Source organism: Impatiens glandulifera, chromosome 9, assembly GCF_907164915.1.
Source record: "Impatiens glandulifera chromosome 9, dImpGla2.1, whole genome shotgun sequence".
NCBI lineage: Eukaryota > Viridiplantae > Streptophyta > Magnoliopsida > Ericales > Balsaminaceae > Impatiens > Impatiens glandulifera.
In genome coordinates, this window is record NC_061870.1 from 18,441,294 (window position 1) to 18,453,754 (window position 12,461).

The 12,461-nt window shown below is 29.9% G+C and overlaps 1 pseudogene; it reads left to right on the plus strand.

Moving 5' to 3' along the window:
• Positions 1-483: 483 nt before the first annotated feature.
• Positions 484-4,655, plus strand: LOC124915930 (annotated as a pseudogene).
• The last annotated feature ends 7,806 nt before the right edge of the window (positions 4,656-12,461 follow it).

Here is a 12,461-nt window from a genome sequence, read left to right on the forward strand (position 1 = left end):
AAAGAAAAGGAAAACAGGAAGAATGAAATGGGGGGAAAGGAAAAGGAAGAGAAAAAAAAGGAAATAGATTAATAAGAGTAAAAATGAAAATTATTTTTAAAAAAAAGATAAAAATAAAAATAGAAATTTGTAAAGTTAAAAATGAGAATGACCATTTGATCAATTTTCATATTTAGAGAATGAATAGACAAATGGCGAGAATAAAGAGACAAATGGCTACCGTAAAATTATAACCCTAACCAGCACCCCTTCAAATTACTCGGCGCAAATCCTCTCCACGCAATCGAAACCCTCATCCGACTAAGACACCACGCAATCGAGTTGTAGCTCAGGCCGATAAAGCAAGACGAAGAAGATTCTTCATTACTGCACTCCTCAGGATCATTTTGGACCCTCCTGCACTTTGACTCTCATTTCTTCTGATAAGGAATCATGTGCTAATATGGAGGAGAAGGTTGAGAGTCAAGATGGAAGAGGTCCAAAATGATTCTGAGGAGCGCATTGAGGAGCGCATTGAATGAAGACATAAAGAAGAAAATGAATAAACTACAAGTGGAGGAGAGAGGTGGAACATTTTTAACACGGTAAGTTTCAATAATTCTATTAAGGAATTTGAATCCTTAATTGACTAAGACCATCTCCAACGGGCACGCAAATCCCATTATGCGTGCCCATTCTTTCTCTAACCGGATCCCATACTTGAACGCAAAATGCGTTTTACTGATTCTCTCTCCACCGGCCAACCCATATATGCGTTGGTACTGTTTCTCCCCCATTTTTTTGCCATTTTTTCAAAATGGCCCCTAATCTATTTAATTATTATTATTTTTTATATAACTGTAAATAATTATAATACAAATTGATCATTCAACTTATTTTTTTCACTTTTAAAATAAGAAGTTATAATATTTTTTAATTAAATCATTAAATTGTATTATAGTTGATATTTTATTTAATTTATTTTATATTTTTACTTTATATTTTATAAATAAAATTTTATAATTGTATTATACTTGAATTGATACATTAATGTTTTTTTATTAATAATATTTGTTTTAATATAATATGTTTGTTTATTTAAATGTATTATTGAATTATTTGTTGGTATGAATTGTTGATATATAATTAATTTTATTAAATGAATGAGAAAAGATTGAGGTTACATATGTAAAGTTAATAAATATATAGATAAGGTTAATAAGGTTAAAAAGTTAGTGTAAGAAAAGAATATTTTAAGAATATTCTTTTGAGTTTGGAAATGAGTTTTTGGGTTGGAGATGAATTAGTGTTTGATGTGATGTTTACTGCATTTTGTGTTTGAGAATGTGTTTATGGGTTGGAGATGGTCTAATCGATGTTATCATTTTACTTTGTCATTCTAGTGAAACTACTTCATGCTTGAGAATCTTTCCGTGTCCAAACGATATGTTTTGCAAGCTCGAGGTACATTTTGTTTTTTCTATGAACCGCAATGTTCTTTTGCTGTTCTCTTTCAGCTTTGGACTCCTTGTATATAAATTGTGTATGAAAGGGATACAGATCTAGCACCGGGAATTTCATATATGATGACCCACATGTCAATATTGTTTTAAATTGAAAATACATCTAAGCTCTTGGAAAATAGTTCTGAGTTGAGCATGAATGCACGAATCACTCCCATATCACTGACATATTATGGATATATTCTGTCTCATGAATGAGATTTACAGTGTAAAGTTTCACTTTGATGAAATTACATTTACCATATTCAACTATATAAGTTATGCCCAAAACAATATCTATGAGGCGATTGTGTTATGATATTACTTACCATAAGAAGATTCATTTTATATTAGTCTGCAAGATTAGTAAGTCAGGCTTCCCATTTGTGCCTGACAAATTTCACCTTTTGGTAATGGTTTGTATTTGTCCTTGCTATTGTTTGAGGACTTAGAGGAACTGGTTGTATTATTTACAAAAGAATTTTGAGCCTAAATTTTGGGCAGTGAATATTTGATCTGATTATGTTAGTCTAGCTGAAAGTGATTATCTGACAATGCTTGATGCCATGCTTTGTTTGGAAGTACCACACAAATTGGAGTTGGCATAGATTTTTCAAACTTTCTTCCTATTTTAAATGATTTCATTTTTCAGGGAAGATTTTTAGATCGTTTTTAGCTATATCTACCGTACTTTCAATCTCATTCTATTTAAAAGTATGTACATTGATAATTGTATAACTGGTTACATTTATTTTTTGAACTAAGGAGAACTAGCATGACAGTCATAGCCTTCCGCTTACATTCAAAGCGCTATTAACATGTTACATTTTTGCTTTTGCAGATATTTTATCCTTAGTTTCTTAGAAATGTTTCTTAACTTTCCTTGCACAGATCTAAAGGATTTTTATTTGTTCTTGTTGAGGCAAATTGAAGCTGCTACAAACAGTTTTGATACTGCTAACAAGATTGGAGAAGGTGGTTTTGGTCCTGTTTACAAGGTATTTCTTTTTGAGAACAAAGTTTGCTACCCTAGTAAATAGTAACTAATAGTTGAACATAAATAAAATAATTAAACAGGTCATGATAACAATTTCTCCATATTAATCTTTTGGTTAATAAGGTATAAGATCTGTATTGGCTTAGCTTGTGGTCTGGCTTTTCTCCATGAAGAATCAAGACTAAAGATTGTCCATAGAGACATCAAGCCTACAAATGTGTTGCTTGATAAGGATCTTAATCCCAAGATATTTGATTTTGGTCTGACCCAAACTTAATGAAGAGGAGAATACCCACCTAAGCAGTATTGTTGCGGGGACTTAGTTAGTTTTCTAATCAATAAAATTATTATACACCTAAATATAATAGAGTTTTTAAGACATTTAGTTTATGAGTATTTTCTATGTCTCCTGTCATTTCTACATCAACATCATGGAAAAAAAGTTAATGTTGTGCATATCACCCTCCTAAAGATATGGAGACATTCCTTGTAGTTATAGGCTAATCTAAACTGATGAACTTCAAATAATAAATCTACAGACCAGAGTACTAGATGGAAAGATGCTTGGCCTCGGGAACTTACCTCTTTCATGAGGACTCTAGTACGATTTTCATCCAAAACATCGGGATTAAGCGCATCTTCCCTAGGGATTAGTCATCCCTAGGAGGGATTAGTCAAGGTGTGCGCAAACTAGCTGTTTTGAACATTCTGGTATCACAAAATAATAATAATAAATCTTAATCTAGTAACATATTTATCTTAAAATAATAATAATTACGCCCCAAAAGAGGTTGGTAGACAAGTTTAAAGGGACGTCAATACTGGCTCACCTGAGTATTGAGGTAAAGAGTGATGGTTGTGTCAATTGCTTGAGATCATTTTCTTTAAATGTGTTTAGGACAAATCTTGTCTTAATTTATTTTGTATTAATTCTTGTTTTTTCTGTAACCTGTATAAGTGAAATCAGGTAGAGACGAGGAGGATCTACCTATAAGGCTACTTGAGTTGTAATCCGGTTGACCCAAAGTATTTTGTATATATAGCAAACATTATAAAGAGGTAAATAACGACGAGATATGTAGTCGTTATTGATTGTTTCCTGTCACTAAAGGACAACTGTCACAGTAAACTAGGTAGATTTTGTTTTTTCCTTCATTTTATTATCACTCCGGTATATTTTATGAAAAACTTTTAGTTCGAGTAGATTCCAAATATTAGTTCCGCCCTTGTACATAGGAAATGCGTTCATATATTTTTAGTTGGATGACTCGGCACCACACTAACTAACATGGAAGTCACATTTATTGTTGACAAATCTTTTTCAAATTGTTCATGCAAACCCTAATATATGTAACAGATCCTCAAAAGTTTATTTAAGATGAAGAATCTTAAGGCATACAATAATAATTTTAGATTATTTATGCAGCGGATACATGGAAGCCGAGTATGCAATGCATGGTTATTTAACTGACAAAGTAGATGTTTATAGTTTAGGAATTGTTGTTCTGTCAGTGGGATATGTAACACAGCTTTATAGACCAGAGGAGGAATATTTCTGCCTTCTTGATTATGTAAGTCAAATATGTGTTTCCCTTATTTTACTAAATAAGTTTGATGGATAATTCTGTTTTTTTCTCAATTAGGTACATGTTTTGAGAGAAAATGAAACTCTTGCAAATCTGGTAGATCGAAAGTTAGGACTAGATTTCAAGCCAGACGAGGCGATGGTGATGACCAATATAGCTCTGATTTGCACCAATGTCACGGCTACTGCCAGACCAACCATGTCTTCAGTTGTAAGCATGCTCGAGGATAGAATAATTCCTCAAGAGTTGCTAAAGGACTTGGACTCGATTGCCATAATTCGTAAACTGAAGATGATGAACATGATGGATCAACAGCAACAAACGGATGTGGATACAGAGGAACTTACTGTTAAATATACAGATAGTGGAAGACTTCTTAACCATGGCTCCGAGATTGAGCTCTACCAAAATAATACTACATACAGAAATACATGTTAGAGATAATGGCTTTTCATTTCTTCTCTATGTTGAAGAAGACATATCCTAACAAGAATTCCGTTCACTTTGTGGTAGAAGTTGGTTCTGAAAATAAGCTAATTGAGTGTGTATATGTAGAGTTTTTTCTTATTATTATTTTGAAACATCATTTTCTTTTTTATTCTTTGTGTTGAATTAGATTATACACATTGATGGAAAACAATGAGTAGATGAAACTTAAGTTAAAGGGTTCATTGTTGAGACATTTTATTAATATTTGTTCGTTGATGATAATGAAAACAATGAGTACATGAAACTTAGGTTAAAGGGTTCATTGTTGAGACATTTTATTAATATTTGTTCGAAGTTGATCATTTTCGGGGAAATCCAGTAAGAAAGTTGTACTTATTTCCCAAAGATTATAGTCATCTTTTGTTGTATGGATCACTTTTTTTAAATTCTTGAAACTTACACCCACATCTTAAATAATTACATAATTATAAATTTAAAAGTGTGAATATTATTTAATAAAAAAGAAATAGAGGTTTTTAATATAGCATGTTCATAATAGGTTATGCATATACATACTTATCTATTATATATAATATTAAAAGAAGATAAAAATATTAGTATATATTTTATATATAATATGAAGAGATGAAAAAATGTTAATGTATATATTATATGTTTTGAGAAAAAATGAATTTACAAGATTAATAATATATAATATATATAAAAAATCAATAAATTTTTGCTATAAATAAGTTAATAATTTTTGTTATATTGCACCTAAATAATTCAAATATATATAATAATATTAAATAAAAAATAGGTCGAATTTATTTTTGTTGGTATCTATATCTTAAAATAAGTTAAATGTTAATTATTTGTTTTAATATATTTTTTTATATTAATTATTTTTAAGTTTGTACTTTTCATATTATTGAATGTAGGTGTTATACGGTGTTATACTTGAAGACGGACTTAAAAAGATTAATATATTAAATGCTCAAACAATTTATATAATTTTGTATTTGATTTTGGAATTTAATATTTTAAAATTTTGATTAGTTAGGGTGGTTTGATGTTTTTTAGATTATCATATTTTGAAATTTTTAATAAATTGTTGATATTTACATTTTGAAATGTCATGTTTTAAATGTTGGATATGTATGAAAATTTGATATTTTTATTTTGAAAATAAATTTTGAATTGAGTTTAAGCTCGAGTTTGAGTTTGAAAATTTAATTTTAGTTCAAACTTTTTGAGTCAAGTCGAACTTGTAGATAAATAGTTAAGTCAAACTTGTAAAAAGATAATCTAGTCAAATTTGAGCTCTAATTTATAAACTCAATTCATTTAAAATGCTAATCATATCAAATAAGGACATTCAGTTTTTTCTTCTCAATCTAAATATTTAAATAGAATCAGACTTACTAGGATATTGAGAGGCGCTCTAACTTTTGGCCTGTCTCATACTACTGAACCAATTCCCAAACTAATCTTAGTTTCATATTTAACTTTCCAAACTAACATACTTTTTTCATTCATTGCCAAACTAACCTACATTACTATTCAAATTCAGCTTTCTTATTTTTTTTAAAATTTATTTATATTTAAATTTATTATTTTATATATATATATTTAAATTAATCTTTTTTTATTAAAATATTTTTTTTTATAAATTAGATTATTTATATTTTGATGTATATATTTACATTATTATTTATATTTTGAATTATTATTTTTATAAATATTATAATTTTAATTTTAATATATACATTTACATTTCAATTATTATTTATTATAATAAATATTCACCTTACAATCCTCATAAATAATTAATAAATACTAATATATTTTAACCATAACCATATATAATAATTTATAAAAATAATTACAATTATTCTTCTATAAATTATTGACAATTTTACTCAAAATAATTTTTGACTGCGTTTCTTGGCCACACCTCTCACAAATTTAAATGTGATTATTCATGTATAACATTCTTGGCCACACCTCCCACAAATTATAATCTTTAGTGAGTTATCCATCTCAATTCGAATACACTGACTTTGACTTCGTTAGTTTTTCTCTTTCTCAAAATTTCACTAGGAATAAAATTATCATATTTCTCCCAATTGAAAACGTCCAATATTGATTTTCTTGAACATATCTGAAATTAACACTATATTTTAGGTTATATTTGTTAGTTGATAAATATTTTTTTACTTATGTTTTTATTATTGTTTCTCAGATGCTTAATCTTGTTATTTTTCAATTTATTTGGTGACACTTTGAACGATCGGCTTTTTTTATAATGTTTTTTTCAATATATTTAAACCATTCTCTTTATATAATATTTTTTAAAATAAAAAGTTATATAAAATAATAATTAAAATTAAATATATATTAAAATATAAATAATCAAATTTATAAAAATAATAATTTAAAATATTAATTTAAATATAAATAATCAAATTTATAAAAATAATAATTTAAATATTTTAATAAAAATAAAAATTTAAATATATATATATATATATATATATATATATATATATATATATATATAATAATGATAAGTTTAAATATAAAAAAATAAAAAATAAATAAACTGAGTTTTTATTTTGGGAAGTTGAATTAGTTGCTCCGTTACTTTCATCCCAAATAAAACCATCCTAGAATAAAAATAAGATTATTGTCATTAATGATAACTAGCATGATTTCCGTGCTATTCAAATGGACAAATTTAGAAAAAAAATCAAAATTTTTATATTAAAATAATTGAATCACACTATATAATATATTAACGGATTCATATTGTGTATATTTCACATTTCTAATTTTATTAATTATTTTTTTTTTTTTTGTGAATTATCTAATCTCAAATTTATTATAATTTTTTTTATAGAAACTTTTTTTAAATACAACTAAAATAAAACAATACAAATATGGTCATTTATTCAAATATTTAGTTTTTTCCGTTCTATTAATTTAATTTTAAAAAAAATAACATGAATTATCACATTATCTTAAATTGGCGAAAATAATATTTGAGGAAAATATGTTTGTATTTTTTCTCTTGTGTACATAATTAATTCAGCTTCTATTATATTTTCTCAAAAATTTCGAAAACAGATTATTATACATTAAAAATCAAAATATTAATTAAATATATGTGAAATATCTATTAAAAAATAATATTGAATCATCTTTCTTATGTCAACACCATAAAACTCTTGTTTTAAAATTATATATATATATATATATATATATATATATATAAATATATTTATACTTAAATATTATTATATATATAATTTTATTTTGGTTAAACAATAACATAGATTATTATTTTTATTAAAAAAAATAATTCAATTTTATAATATTTTGTATAAAAATATATATATTTACAATAATATTATAAATTAAATTAATAAATATTTATCAATTATTTAAAACATATCAAAATATAGAGTTAAATATATTTTGTATTATTTATATATATATATAATCTATTTATTATATTTTTTTATTATATATATATAAAATAATTAAAATATTAATATTATTCATTAAAATATAATTTTATTTATAGTTTTATTACAAAATATCTTATTAGGTTTTGTTATAAAAAAAATTAATAATAATAAAAATCTAAATCATTGGAGAAAGAGAATTATCGGGTTTCTCTTGATTTCAAATTCTCGTCTTCTTTTGCTTTCCATTTTTCTTCAAATCAATATCTAATATTTTCCTCTAGGTCTCTCTTACGTCGTCGTCACCCTCCTTCGTCGCGTCGTCGTTGCCCACCTCCTCTTCTCGTGCTACTTATACCTAAGGAGAAATGAGAGTCAATTTAAAAAAGACCTAGACCTAAGGAGAAAGGAGACACGAATTTGATGAGAAATTCATATAAAATGTGTAAAAATAAAAAAATTAATTATTTTCTTTTCTAAATCTACGGAGACAGAGAATACTCGTCTTCCTCTTGATTTCGAATCTTCGTCTTCATTCGCTTCCCATTTTTTTTCAAATCAAGATCAAATATTTTCCTCTATGTCTCTCTTACGTCATCGTCGCCCTCCTCCGTTGCATCATCGTCGGCCTTCTCCGTCACGTCGGCGTCGCCCTCCTCCTCTTCTCGTGCTACATATACCTAAACAGAAAGGAGTGTCGATTTAAGAAAGACCTAAACTTAAGAAGAAAGGAGAGACAAATGTAACGCGAGAATTTGATTAGAAAATCATATAAAATGTGTAAAAATAAAAAATTAATTGATTTTAAATTAAAAAAAATACTTTTCAGAATCCACGGAGGTAGAGAATCATCGACTTCCTTTTAATTTCGAATACTCGTATTCATTCGCTTCCCATTTTTTCTTCAAATCAAGATCGAATATTTTCCTCTGGTCTTTGTTCCGTTGTCGACACCCACCTCCTATTCTCGTGTTAACTATACCTAGGGAGAAATGAGAGTTGATTGAAGAAAGACATAAACCTAAGGAGAAAAGAGAGAAAATTGTACGCGTGAGAATTTGATGAGAAATTCATATAAAATGTGTAAAAATTTGGTAGATATCACCCTAAATTTTTAGTTTTAAACATCATTATATATATTATCTCCGTTTACGTAGAGACTCACACATGCCATCTTACTTACCTTTGGTCTTCCCCATCAATCATAAATTCACATACGCATTTACGTAGGAAGTCACACATGCCATCTTATCCTTACTTTTGGCCCATCAATCACAAATTTATATACTCATTTACGTAGGGATGGTAGATATCACCCTAAATTTTTAGTTTTAAACATCATTATATATATTATCTCCGTTTACGTAGAGACCCACTCATATTCACTACGTAGGGACTCACACATGCCATTTTATCCTTACTTTTGGCCTTCCCCATCAATCACAAATTCACCCACTCATACCCACTACGTAGGGACTCACACATGCCATCCACATCGACCACAAATTCACCCACTCATACCCACATGCACAATCATTTATAAATTCGCATAAATTGAGACTCGAACTCTTGTCTCTAATATAAAATGTGAACACATGCCATCCACATCTCTGTCATCACTTGTGTTTTTTGAATTTAATTTAAAATTTTATGTATGTATAAATATTTAATCATTGTTAATTAATAATAGATAAAATATATAATGAATAAAAGAAAATTAATTAATTATATAAATAATAAATATGTGAACACTTTAACCATTAACCATTAGACCACTTGTATTTTTTGAATTGAATTTAAAATTTTATGTATGTATAAATATGTAATACTTGTTAATTAATAATAAATAAAATATATAATGAATAAAAGAAAATTAATTAATTAATTATATAAATAATAAATATGTATAGAAAGATAATAGGAAGAAAAGAAATATATTTATATAAAATTAATGATAAAATATATTATATATAGATTTTAGGAGAGAAACTTAATATTAATTTTTAAATAAATTAAAATATTTATAATTTTTATTTTATTAAAAAGTTATAAAAATGATGTCTAAAAAAATATGAAATATATATATAAATGAGAAAAAAGAAAATAAAAAATAAATTAATTATTAGTGTTATAAAAGGGAAATTAATTAGGAAAAATATTATGAATATGAGAGAGAAAGGAATAAAGTAAAATTTGTAATTTTATTTTAAGTTTAATAAATCATTATATATATATATATATATATACATAGTATTAAATATAAGTTTATATAAAATTAATGAAGAAAAATAATATATATAATTAGGAAAGAAAAATTTGTAAAATAAAATAAAATTAATTAGAAAAGAAAAATTAATAATTATGGTATGAAAGATAAATTAGTAATTATGAATAGATAATTATGACAAGGGAAAGAAACGGTTATAAAACATAATGGTGAGTGCGTGAATATCATCATATATTTTATTTCTTAAGCATCGTTATATATATATATAATTCTCTATTAATAATTTATAAAAAAATATATATATATTACACTAAATTTGAGTTAAAAATCTGTAATGGGCTGCTCTTACTCAAGGGTTTTACCCTAGGGCTCAAATGTCAAATAAAACTGCATGTTACCATGTGTTGGAGATGATTTCCTGAATCATAATCACCTTTTGTTACGATCGTTTAGCTTTTTGTTGAATCGTTCGGAATATCTAAAACTTATTGATACACCTTACCCACTTACACTTCAGCAACCAGCCATGGCAGAGATCGGAGAAAGCGGCAAGAACAGACGCGAGCGCAGGCCCAGTGTCAAGACGGAGGATGATCAAGAGAAAGCGGACTTTGCGGAGGTAGCGCAGAAGTTCGTTGAGTGCGGCTTCAAAGGCGAGGTCTTTGACTTCTGGGCATTGGCCGGTGCCCGTTTGACCTGTGAAAACTTCGTCAAGTTGGCGAAGCCTTTCACAAATCTGCCCGATTTCGAAGTGCGGGCACTGGTGTTCCACGGGGCCGCTATGAGGGTCAATTCGATGCCTCCCAGTGTGCTTTGCACGTTTACTGATGTGGTCGACTTCCTGAAATTCCTCCAGACCGGTGAGGGTTCGAAGGTGATATCTGATGCTGAGCATAAGAAGAAGCTGCTGACAGCGAGGGCATCCAAGCATCTCACCACCATGGATCTTGGTTTGATCACTGCTTACAACTATCAGGCTGCGGACTTGGCCGCGGGGATTAAGCAGATACGCACTGATAGTGAGGCCCGTCAAAGCGCGCTACGCAAGTTACTGCGTGCAGAGATTGCTAAACGTGAGAATGATATTGCAGCTATTCGGGCGGAGATGATGCCTGCTGCGAACTGGACTGAGCCAGATCCTCACGATCTCTCTGTTGAGGCTTTCGACATCCTCAAGGAGAAGTGCCGAGTGGAGAAGAAGCCGTGCCCGCCTGAGTGCAAGGCGAGTTATGACCATGCCATGATGCTGTATGGTCGCGTTGCTCGCGAGCGACATCAAGTTGCTTTTCTGAGAAAGGATGGAAATGCCGACCTCATGAATGAGTACATCCGGAAGATGTTAGGCTTTGCCCCTCAAGCACCGAGAGGTGATACTGGTTCCCCACTTATATTCAACAACGAAACAGATGAGTACCAGACCCTAAGCCCCCTGCCAAGAAACATAGAGTTAAAGTCGAGGTTTCTATGAAGCCTGCCGGAAAGCCAAAGGTTAATAAGGGAGTGGACCTTGGAAAAGGTCTGATGGATCCCAGTGGTCCGCAGTAGATGGGAGGTGGGGATGGGGCGTATCATTGGTGGGGGAGAGATGGTAAATTGGTTCATTGACTCTGCCATGTGTCGTGGAGGTGGGCACTCTAATGATGCGCTTCGGTTACTAGCTTCCGCAAGTGAGGAGTGTCCGAGCAGACTCCTTACTTGTGTTTTTCAGTAGAACATGCCCGGAATATCTTGGGATTACAGTCTGGGCTGAGTGTGCCGGATGGCAGGGAGTGTTGTTCTGTCACCAACTTCAATGAGGAGGCTACTGCTTGCACGTTGTTTAGGGCAAGGTGTGGGGTGCAAACGTGCACTTTAGGATTTTGCATGGGAGAGGTTTGATGGTTAAAGAATTTGAGAAAACTACCTCGGGACAGGCTATTGGTAGGGAGGATATGATGATGGACGGACTGCAGCAGGTGTGTTCTATGCCATTGTATAATGTCCTATTCATGTACACCTTCATGAGGCACCTCGACATGAAGTCAGGCTTCAAGAATGGGATAGTCCGTGCTTCATCAGACTGGGGTGAACTTTTTGAGCAGATGGTTCTGTCTGAGCATGTGGTGGAGCTCGACTGGAGAAAATTTCATCGTGAGCATCCTCCTGAGGATATCCAGTTTGTAATCGACGTCATATGTGCATGTTTTATGCCCAGGGGGAGAAGAGAGGATCATTGTCATGGACTCTGGGGGCCTTGTGCAGATCGAGGGGATGGTGCCCAGCAGGACACTG